The following is a 10,835-nucleotide window of genomic DNA, read 5'->3' on the forward strand; positions in this document are numbered from 1 at the left end:
AGTGACCTTTTTGCATGAATCTCCCCCCTGAACTTAAGAAACAATCACCAGAGTTGTAATATATATATATATATATATATATATATATATATATATATATATATATATATATATATATATATATATATATATATATATATATATATGTAGAACTTTCAGCAACACAAACTGCAACGAATTTCTCCTAGGTTTTCCAGTTCTACGATTGATACCTGCAACGAGAGTGAGTGATCCTTTGAAGTTGTAACCCCCTAGCAACACCGAAAATGTGTGAGACAGTGTAGCTGTTCATGCTTGTGTTGTTCTGGCATTTTTCTTCTATTTCTCCGTGCTATATGTACTTGCTTTGTTGACGTTAACATTTTGTTATTTTGTTAGGGACTTAATCACCGCTGATTTATAATTTGATCATGTTTTCTTTTACGTTTGTACTTTTTATTAGCTAAATTTCGGGATAGCTGGCCCTCTCTGTGAATAAACTTCTGGCATTCCACAGCTAACAGAGCAGAAGGAAGTGGTGAACAGGTTCAGATTAACCTTGACCACCTGTAGTTCTTAATGTGCACCTAAATTTAAGCAGAATAGCGTTTTTGCATTTCGCTCTCATCAAAATGCGGTTGCCACGGCTGATAGTTGAACCAACGACCTCATGGACAGCAGCAGAACGGCATGGCAGCGCAGCCGCCATGGTGGATCAGGGGCGTAGCCAGGGGGGGGGCTTATGGGGCTTCAGCCCCCCCCGAAATTTTTTCGTGCTGTCCATGCACCGCCGACCAAAGCGACCCCCGGCGCCGGAAATCACTCTGGATTTTGTCTAGAATGTCATTTTGACGCTCGAAAAGACATTTAACCGCGAAGATTGCAAACTCGGGCTGGATTTCGTGACACCGCCCATACACCGGGAGTCACATAATGCCAAGCAGTCCCATACGAGCACAAAGTTTCAAGGGCGCTTTGATGGTGAGTGGGCTCGCCGCGGCATCTCACTGAGGCCACGGAATCTATGGAGCGCATGGATATCAATTGCGAAACTTTATGGGTATAAATCTCATAAGCTCTTGATGTGAAAGGTGCATTGACATTTCCAAAGTTGTGCTTTAGGTTTTCAATTGCGGAACTTTGTGGGTTTAATGTTGTTATAAACATTTGACGCCAAGGGTCTATTGATTTTTCTAAAGTCTTACATTGGAACATACAACGAGACAAGCCAAATCAACACACTAGCAGACAAGTTGACAAAGCAGGCAGCGAGGTCCAATGAGACGAAACGTTGGCGTGGTTCATCTGTCCCGTCATGTCACATAAAAAAATATCAAAATTCTTTTTAACCTACGCCAGACCATCCATGTCAAGACACTAAAGCCAGCCAAAGTAACTACGTTCTTATTTATTTTTTCTACTTTGACTTTTATTCGCGAGGACAAATTGAGCCTCTTCAATTTTTTTTTTGTTCTCGCTACCCTACCCGCGGGCTGCCAGAGCCAGCCAGAGCGCATACGTTTTTCTCGTATGGCCCCGACCCGGCCGTGCGGTGCACTTCGGTGCGCGTTCGGTTTGCTCTGGCCGAGTGGATTTTCGCCGGACAGAGTTTTGGACGCTTTCTGGCTAGCAGGCGAGAAAAAAAAAACAATGGTCGCTCGCCGCCATCACTGTGGGGACTCGAAGGATTGCACCGCATTCCTTGAGCGGAACCTTTCCGGAAAGTCTTGTTTCGCCGCTGTAGGATACTGAGCAGTATGCGTATGGTTCTCAGTGGACCAAGCGTCTCATGTTTTCTTCGGTATTCCTTCCGTAGCCCCATTAGGTGCCCGAAGTAGGCATTAGATTCTGGCCAACATACTTTCCTATGCTTTTTTTTCATTTCGGTGCCTCCGCCTCACAGGAAAAAAATACATTGTTGCGGCGCGGCGAATTGTCGCATGGTGAAAGTTCGATTGTGATACTTCTTTTGCGGAAAGTAATGGGCGACGGGACGCTTCAGTTGCCGGATACGTTTATTATATTATTGCGAAAGCAATTCTATGGACACTCCAGGCGCATTCCTGCCATCGCCCTGATGTTTCGTATAAAGTCCAAGGGTGATAACATTGTGACCACGCGCTGCATGGTGTATGTGCGAGTGAAAGCGTAGGAGGGGAGGTTGAATAGGTGACCCGACGATGGTGGCTCAGTCTTGTGTGTGCAAAGGAGAAAAGCGGGGAGCAAGCGAGCCGCCTTCCGTCGCGCGCAATACATCGGGGGAGTGGATGGAATGGGGGCGGAATCTAGGATTCTGTGAATCTATGATTGTGCAACATGTTTATTTGCCTTGTTTGACGCATTATATACAATTACTTCTTACATACATAGACTCATTGGAGACTTATACGTATACTTAAATATCTTGTTGCGAGGTTTTGTGTATACATGCAGTGAACTTTGTTTCCAGTTACACTTTCTTGTCCTTTATCAAGCAGTATTTTCGCATTTGCATATCCCATTGTATCTTTGCATTTCTTATGTACGAGGGCGAGTCAAATGGAAGTGAGCCTACCCTAACCGCGCAATAATGGTTTGGCTCATTATCTGCGAGGCATGCGCGTAGGAGAACGGCATGTCTCATTTACAAAAGTGACACGCAGGTGTGAAGATAAATGTTCTTTAATGCTCTCATACACTGGGTTGAATATGGTTGCGTCACATAATGGACACTCCAAAGTTGAACAGCTCGGTGTCGCGAAGTTTTTGACAGCTGAAGGTGTTTCCAAAACAGAAATTAATCACCATATGACTGCCGTGTACGTTGAACACTGCATTTCATTGACCACTGTGAAGCGTTGGAGCAAACGGTTCAAAGGCCGTTGCAAAGACATTCCAAGACCGGGCCAAAACCATCGTGCAATCAAGAATTCGTTTGCACCATCTTTGGCAATGACAATGCAGTTATTATTCATGTATTTGATCCCTCGATAAATTGTTTAAGAGGAAGCTTTAGCTCGGGCCCAATCCGACGCGGCTTATTCAAATACTTGTAAAACACAGAAACGCTTTTCTGAGATAATCCTGCTAATCGCTTTTATTGAAATTGGTTGCATTTGAGAGAAAAACTTAAATCCTAGTGTCTGTTGGAAACAGAACTTCGATTTAGGGCCTGAATTTTGTTTAAAATGTTTTGGAAAATTCGAAAGTTTGAAAAAATAGAAGCACGACGTTTACAAACTAATAGCTATGCATGAAGAACAGATATTCTGGTTCTGTAAATGGCAATTATTATAACAGTCAAAGCGGACAAGTTTGCTGTGTCAATTTGTATCTTACGTGAATTGGTTGCGTTGTGTACAAGGGTTCTGCAAAAGCCGTATTTCCACAATACTATTTTTTTTTTTAGATTCATGTGTAACATATCTATTTTGTCCGCTGTAGGTGTACTATTAGATGCAATTCACAGAATTGTGATATCATTTTTCATTGTTGAGTCACGGAGTTTTAAACTTGATAGTATCGTTTTCTGAAAATTTTCAGTTTTTGGCCAAATTTTAATAAATAATTGACCACCTAAATGAAAAATTCGAAGCCAGTAGTCACTAGAATTAAACTTTTTCTTTTAAATGCAATAAACCTCCGCAAATTTGGTGAAGTGGTTGCAGGGAAAAACGAATTCCCCTACTACATGTACTCAAATAGGAGCACCCGAGCTAAAGCTTCCTCTTAAGGAGGAGGCTGAGCTGCAGCGTGCAGATATATATATATATATATATATATATATATATATATATATATATATATATATATATATATATATATATATATATATATATATATATATATATATATATATATATATGTGTGTGTGTGTTGGGCCAGTGGCGTAGCCCCCCCCGAACAAAATTTCTGGCTACGCCACTGTGGTGGATGGCAGACCCTCTGAAATACGACAGGCGTATTAATGCGAAAGTTGTCAAATGAGCCCCAGAGGTTAGGAAGGAACGAATAAACAAACAAACATACACAGTGAATAAAGCACAAGGTACGAGTCAGGAAGTAAAAGAATGCGTACAGACACGGTGTCGCCTGAAAGTGCAGTGCTCCACAGTCATATCTCGTCGTAGTTAATGTAAAGAAGGTGCAGTTCCACTTATAATGCAATCCAGCGACATAATAACTGGGGCACTGCGAGCAAGAAAATATTATACGCAGTAAGTTTTTCGTTGTTTCGTGCAGTATCGGTTCGAGTAAACATTCGCAGATGCTCGTCAGCAATCTCTTTTCAGAATAAAAACACTTAATTGACTTTTATTAGTTCGCGGATGCGGCGCATTCTGGCCATGAAGCACAAAGGGAGGGCTTTTTTTCCTCTTATTTCCTATCCTGCCTTTCGCTTCTTAACGCAAGTTTCGCTTGAATTCTTTCACCTAGGTGATGGTTTGTGGACAAGCTGCAGGGCGGGAGCTCACGGAGATGAGGCGGCGCTGTCTTCTCATCTTGTGAAGACAGCGCCTTTGTGAAGACAAAAGTGTTACAGTGACGCTTCACTTCGTGAAGGCGGGTTACACGCAAGTGCATGGGTGCCTCTCCTATATAATCGCGAGTAGCAATGATATAGATGCTCTAGGCGCATTTCTGCTGTGATGGTCGCCGAGAGAGAGAGAGAGAGAGAGAGAGAGAGAGAACAAGGGTAGGAAAGGCAGGGAGGTCAACCAGAACAGCATCCGGTTTGCTACCCTACACTGGGGGCGGGGAAAAGGGGAATAGAAAGAGGATGAAAGGGAGAGAGTAACCACTGAGTACGTGTAGGAGGGACACCATACACAAGGAAACTATAAACGGTCTCTTAAGCCCGTGCACTTCAAGTACCGCACTAGTGCACGAATTGCTTTTCGAGCCAGTGACGGGTGTGGCCACGGTCCGAGTATCTTTGACTCGGTGAACGGGCTCGAGTCCAGTCTGCGTAAAGTTGCCCACAGAAAGAGGCGTTGGACATCGCAGCGATGTTCCGTATAAAGTTCAAGGGCCATAAAATCGTCCCTGCGCGCCATATGCTGTATGTGCGACGGTGAGCCGAATCGCACACAAGGGAGGAAAGCGTGAAGGCATCGCCGAAAGGGACGGGGGGAGGCGGCTTGTCCTCCGATAGCGACTGCGCAGTTTTCGCAGTGGCCCACGTCCTACTTTGAAAGCGATCTGCAGATGGCTCACACCTTTGTGAGTGGCATGTTCTCGCTCCCTCAGTTTGCGTTGAAGCGATAGGCATCACGAAGATCAAAACTGAGGGGATTGTCAGCCAACGATCGCTTGTCAGTCAAACACAGCTGATGGCGGCGTGAGCACTTTCTTCAGACGCAGGATTCTTCTCTGCTGTTGCGCCGTCGGAGTCGGCTCAGAAGCAAAATCTTCGACAGGCCGTCTGTCCATTATTTTATTCTTGGCAGGATATCGACGCTCCTGGAGCTTATGAACATGCCGGTTAGCTTATACCGTATGGTAGTAGCGAACGCATGAGACGGATTACTTTTCGCAATTGTATGCTTACGCCATCAAATTTTCTTGCGTGTTTTCTGTTGAACGCTGGATGGAAACTATAAACGAGTCGTCGACGCTAACCCCCGTATTCAGAAACGTATCTTGACTTGAAGCCCATGCTTGACTTGATTTTAATGACGCCTGTCGCGAACGCACCGTAAGAAACGCAATGAGCATCTTTGGCGCGTTCGCAGCAGGCGTCATTTATATCAAGTCAAGCATGGGCTTCAAGTGAAGATGCGTTTCTGAATACGGCGGTAAACGTATCGGGGATGACAAGCTTCCGATTCGGGGAACTGGTATATTGCAAGCCTTTCTCAGAGGGCCCGGTCTCATGTTGGCCGTAATTATTCCACGAACCGCATGCCCAAATTTACTGTGATGTAAGGAAGCGCTCACAAGTAAATAATCAGGAGCATTCTGCTGAACACACGTTTTCAATTCATTATGGCGGGCCTTTGAATTTTTAAAAATATTACTCTTTCTTTCTTTGCCTCTCATTTATTGCCATCAATAAATTCTTTATCTTTTGTGCTGCATACGGTATCCCTGAATACATCGTCCGCGACAGACCGCCATAAATTCAGCAGTGTGCTTCTGCTCCATATAAGCGCCCTGAATTGCACAACCATGGCTCATCGCAAGAAGCCTAAAAAGGTCGACCTTTCGCAGAAGCACCCAAGAATCTAAAGCACCTCGAATGTCTTCGGCATGGAAGGCAGCGTATGCATAAATCTCACTTATGAAGTCAATATAATTGAGTGGCAGCTTACGGACACGAAGTGTGTTTTGCAGTAGACCATTACTGTATAGCCTCCTGCCTCTAACATCTATGCTTCAAACGCCTTTTACACCACGCAGGGAAACCATACGGACGTTCGTATAGTGAACTTCAACATCATAACCTTCTTTCCTCTATCTCAATTTTTATTTTTACTCGAAGGAAATAGAAGAGTGCGATTTCAAATAACCGTAGCAGTGCGCGTGCAGAACGTCACAATAGGCGAACAGAACGCAGTGAGAGAGCGAGAACACACAATCCGGACGTATCGTTTTGGGCCTAGCGATAGCAATGTCAAAAGGCTCGTTTATAGTCCCACGTTATCGGCGCGCGGGCGAGCGTCGTTCGCGGTCAGTCACGCTGCGTCGGTTGCGCTGCGCCAGCCGAGATGCCATACCCTCTATACTTCAACGCGCGCGCCGTAGGCTGCTATCTTCGGAGCATGCGCAGAAGGTTCGCCAAGTCGCGCGCCGTCCGCAAAAGCCGCCTGCGGAGTTGTGTTGGCGCCTTTTTCTTTGCGCGCAATGCATTGTGGTGCGAGAGTTCCGCCGACTTCGACGCGCGAATGGCTCAGGAGCCATATCGGCGCCGGGCCCGTCGGGGCGCGTTGGAAGCCGCCGGTTACGTTGGCTGAGCTGGTGCGCCCGACTATACAGGAGTCGTTTTCGCCGACGTGACGTAGCGTGTGCGCGCGCGGGCGCTACGTCGGACTATAAACGGCCCTTAACCATAATTGCTGCGAAAGAACAGTGCGATCTGCGCAGGCCCGCTGATGTAGACCGCTTTCAAAATTCATAGGTGGTGTACAATGTACCAATCGCTTTATGAAAGCAATGGATTTTCAGTGTAAGGGAAGTGTAGCATTGAAAGGAAAAGAAAGTAAGCCTATAGCTTATAGGTTAAGCATTACGGTGTGATTTGCTCACGATCATCCCATAAGTGAGCTGCCTGTAAGGAGAGAGCATAAACATTTATTTCCAAATCAACAAGATTCGAGTACGGCGTCATTTTAGTTGGCCTGGGCACCCACCGCGGACGCGTTTCCGAGACCTTGTCTTGAAGCGACTTCCTCGGCTCGCTGGACGGCACAGAGTTGTGCTGTCAAGTTCGAGCTGAGCAGTGTGGTCTTCCAGCGCGAGCGGAGGCTGGCGGTGGAAGAGACGGAGGGGTCGGCGCTACCCGACTTGTTTGTTAAGTCACGACACTCCAATAGCATGTGATTAGGTGTGGCAACCTCGCCACCCGATCTGCATCTGTTCGTAGTGTACATGTCTGGATACATGGCTTGCATGAGCCTGGGGTTTCTGTAAGAAACCGGTTGTAGTTGTCTGAGTTGTACTGCCTGTGTCCTGTCTAACCTAGCGCGAGGGAATGGGTATACGTGTCTTTGTAACTGGTAGTGTGTCGTGATGTCGTGGAACCTGGTCCTACGGCCCTCCCACACCCAGACGTTTGCAGTACCCCGCGGGGGCTCATCCTCTGATGATGCTCGGTGAGTTAGGCCTCGAGCAACGCGTTGAGCCGCTTCGTTGGGGGTGCTCAATCCAGTGTGTGCCGGGATCCATAGCAAATGCCATCGATTGTCGAAGTCGGCTGCTCCCTAGTGTATGGGATGTCGCTGAAGTATGCGATACGCCTCTTGCGAGATGCGCCCATTTGCGAAATTGCGAATTGCCGTTTGCGAATTGCAGATCGCGTATGTAACTTTGGTTTGTGTGAGAGCCAGTGCTATGGCCACTCGCTTCCTCTGCCGCTTCGGCATGTGCCGTGTTCGCGGCGACGCTCACGGTGACGCTCGCTAGTAATTGTCGCCACGAAACTCCTCCTGTCTCGATAACGGGTTGTGTCGGTGAAAATCACCTCATTGATGTTGGACTAACTTTCGTCCATGTGTTGTGCCCTGGCTTTGCGTCTCCCCGCGTGGTGTTGGGGGTGCATGTTGCGGGGCAGGGGGTACGTATAGTTGCTCGAGTATGGTTCTTGGAATTTTTACTTTGATGCCGTGCTGAGTGTGGTATGTGATGCCGAGCTTTTCGAGCACGTGTCTGCCCGGGCGGGTCTTGGATATGCTCTCGAGTTGGGACACTTGTTGCGCCTCCACGAGTTCTTCGAGCGCATTGTGTAAGCCTAGTTCTAAGAGCTCGGTGGCGCTAACTCCAGGCGCAAGTCCCAACGCATACTTGTACGCCTTGCGTATGAGGGCGTTGAGTTTGTTTCTTTCCGCAACCGTCCAGTTGTGAAATGCTGCCGTGTACTTTATTTGGGAAATGACGAATGCTTGTATGAGTGGTATGACGCTGCCTTCGCGCATTCCCGCGTGTTTGTTGGTGATGCGTCGAATTAGCTGTATCGTGCTGGTGGCCTTTGCCGTTATCTTGCGAAGTGTTTCGCAATTGCCGCCCTTATGTTCTATCATCATTCCTAGTACCCGGATCTTGTCTACAATCGGGATGGGTAGGCCGTTTGATGCCGTTAATTTGATCCCTTCCTTTTCGGAGGGGGGGTGTTGTAGCCTTTAGAAGGGTGCCCCTTTCTGACCGGCCTATATAGCAACAGTTCGGATTTTTCGGCCGACCAGGCGAGTCCCATCTCACGAGGTAGTTTTCCTCGCATTGGATGGCCTGCTGTAAACGTTGCTCGATCACTCCGTCACTGCCCGTTGTCGTTCAAATCGTAATATCATCCACGTAAAGCGTGTGATGCAGTGCTTTGATTTGAAGCAATCGGTCGGGTAACCCCAGAAGGACGAGGTTGAAGAGCATTGGCGGGATCACCGAGCCCTGCGGTGTGCCCGAGCTCCCGATGTTTATTTGATCTAACTCTAGCTGTACCACTTTCATGCGAGTGGTTCTTCCCGTGAGGAAGTCTTGGACGTAGTTGTACGTTCAAAGTCCGAGATTTAGCTTGTCTATTTGTAGCAATATGACATCGTGGCGAACGTTAACGAAGGCCTTCTTCAGGTCCAGGCCGAGGATGGCTCTCGTTGAGCACCCCGGATTATCTATGTTTTGATGTTTTAGTTGCGGAAGGGCGTCTTGCGTGGCGAGATGTCTTCTGAACGCAATCATGGTGTGTGGAAATAATTCGTTGTCCTCGAGGTAATCCGTGAGTCCATTGAGAAACGCGTGCTCCATCAACTTGCCCACGCAGGACGTGGGGGAGATGGGGCGCAGGTTCTCCAGCTGTAATTTCTTGCCGGGTTTTGGTATCAGTATGATGTTTAATTCTTTCCATTGCTGGAGTAGCTTGCCAAGCGCCCAACATTCGTTCATGTATTTTGTGAGTTTATCGATCAATCCCTAATCGAAATTGCGTAGTGCCCTATTTGATATTCGATCGGGGCCAGGGGCCGACTTCGTGCTGAGTTTGACGAGGGTCGTCGTGGATTTCGGAAACGGAAAATTCCGCGTCTACGGTGGCGTTGCTTTCTCCCGAGTAGTCCGTATATATTTGCGGTGGCGTTTTGGATATGTAAAGGCGTTCCGCATCCCGTAGGAATTGTTCTTCCGTTCCCCCGTCAACGTGTATGATTCTGTATATGCCTTGCATGTGTGTGGTCTTGGTGTCGGCGGGATCAATCAGGTACCGCAGTATCTGCCACGTGCAACGCGTGGTGAGTTGACCATCCATCTCCGCGCATTTCTCTTCCCATTTTTGTTGTTGCTGTTTAAGCGCGTGCTTTTCTATTTCTTTGTTGAGCGGCGTTATCCATTTACGCAGTCTCCTATGGTGTGTCTTGTTTCCACCAGCACTGCAGATGGGTTTTGGCTTCCCACATGTGCAGCAAACGATAGTTTATTGTCTATTGGCCGTCTTTATTAGGCCGTCCAGCTTCATGACGCAACGTTCGTAGTGAGCAAACTCTTGAAGGCTCAAAAGTTTGGATGGCTTCCGAGACGACGGCGTTTCATCGCTACAGCTGAAATGCCGTCAGAAAGCTCAAGCTCAAAGACCTTGATTTCGTCATAGTGCCGCAGTATTAGAAAACTAAGGGGAACATGCTTGGCCTTGTCACGATCGCCAGGCACCAAGCGCAATGCGCCATGCACGATCTTTTACCAGCTGTTTCTTGCACCGCACTTTTTGATAGTGGCACGCGGACTGCAAAACATCTTCCAATATATCAGCTAACCAGGGATGGTATTCTTAGCACTGTCAAAGTCGACCCGATTGTCAAATTTGCCATCTTGTCTGTCCTGATTTTCTCACAGGCCCACTACGGCCATATTTTATAGGCTCAAAGTACCAACATGACACAGCAAAATTCTGCCATAGTTGTTGAATTCCACAATGTTTGCATTTTTAACACGCCAGATAGGCCGCAGTGAGCCTGTGAGACAATCGGAATGCACAAGATGGCACATACGACAATCAGGCGGAATGGGACCAAGTCCAAAGTAGCACCATATGCAGCCAGCGATATACAACGGTGACCGCCGGAAACATTAGGCGACGAAACATCAGGCGGGTTTCCGACACAATTTTTGGTGCATGAATATCACGTGACATTATGCCAGCTATACTGTGCAGCCAGCAATTAAGTGGCCAGATGTAT

The sequence above is a fragment of the Dermacentor albipictus genome, chromosome 1 (assembly GCF_038994185.2).
Source record: "Dermacentor albipictus isolate Rhodes 1998 colony chromosome 1, USDA_Dalb.pri_finalv2, whole genome shotgun sequence".
Classification (NCBI taxonomy): domain Eukaryota; kingdom Metazoa; phylum Arthropoda; class Arachnida; order Ixodida; family Ixodidae; genus Dermacentor; species Dermacentor albipictus.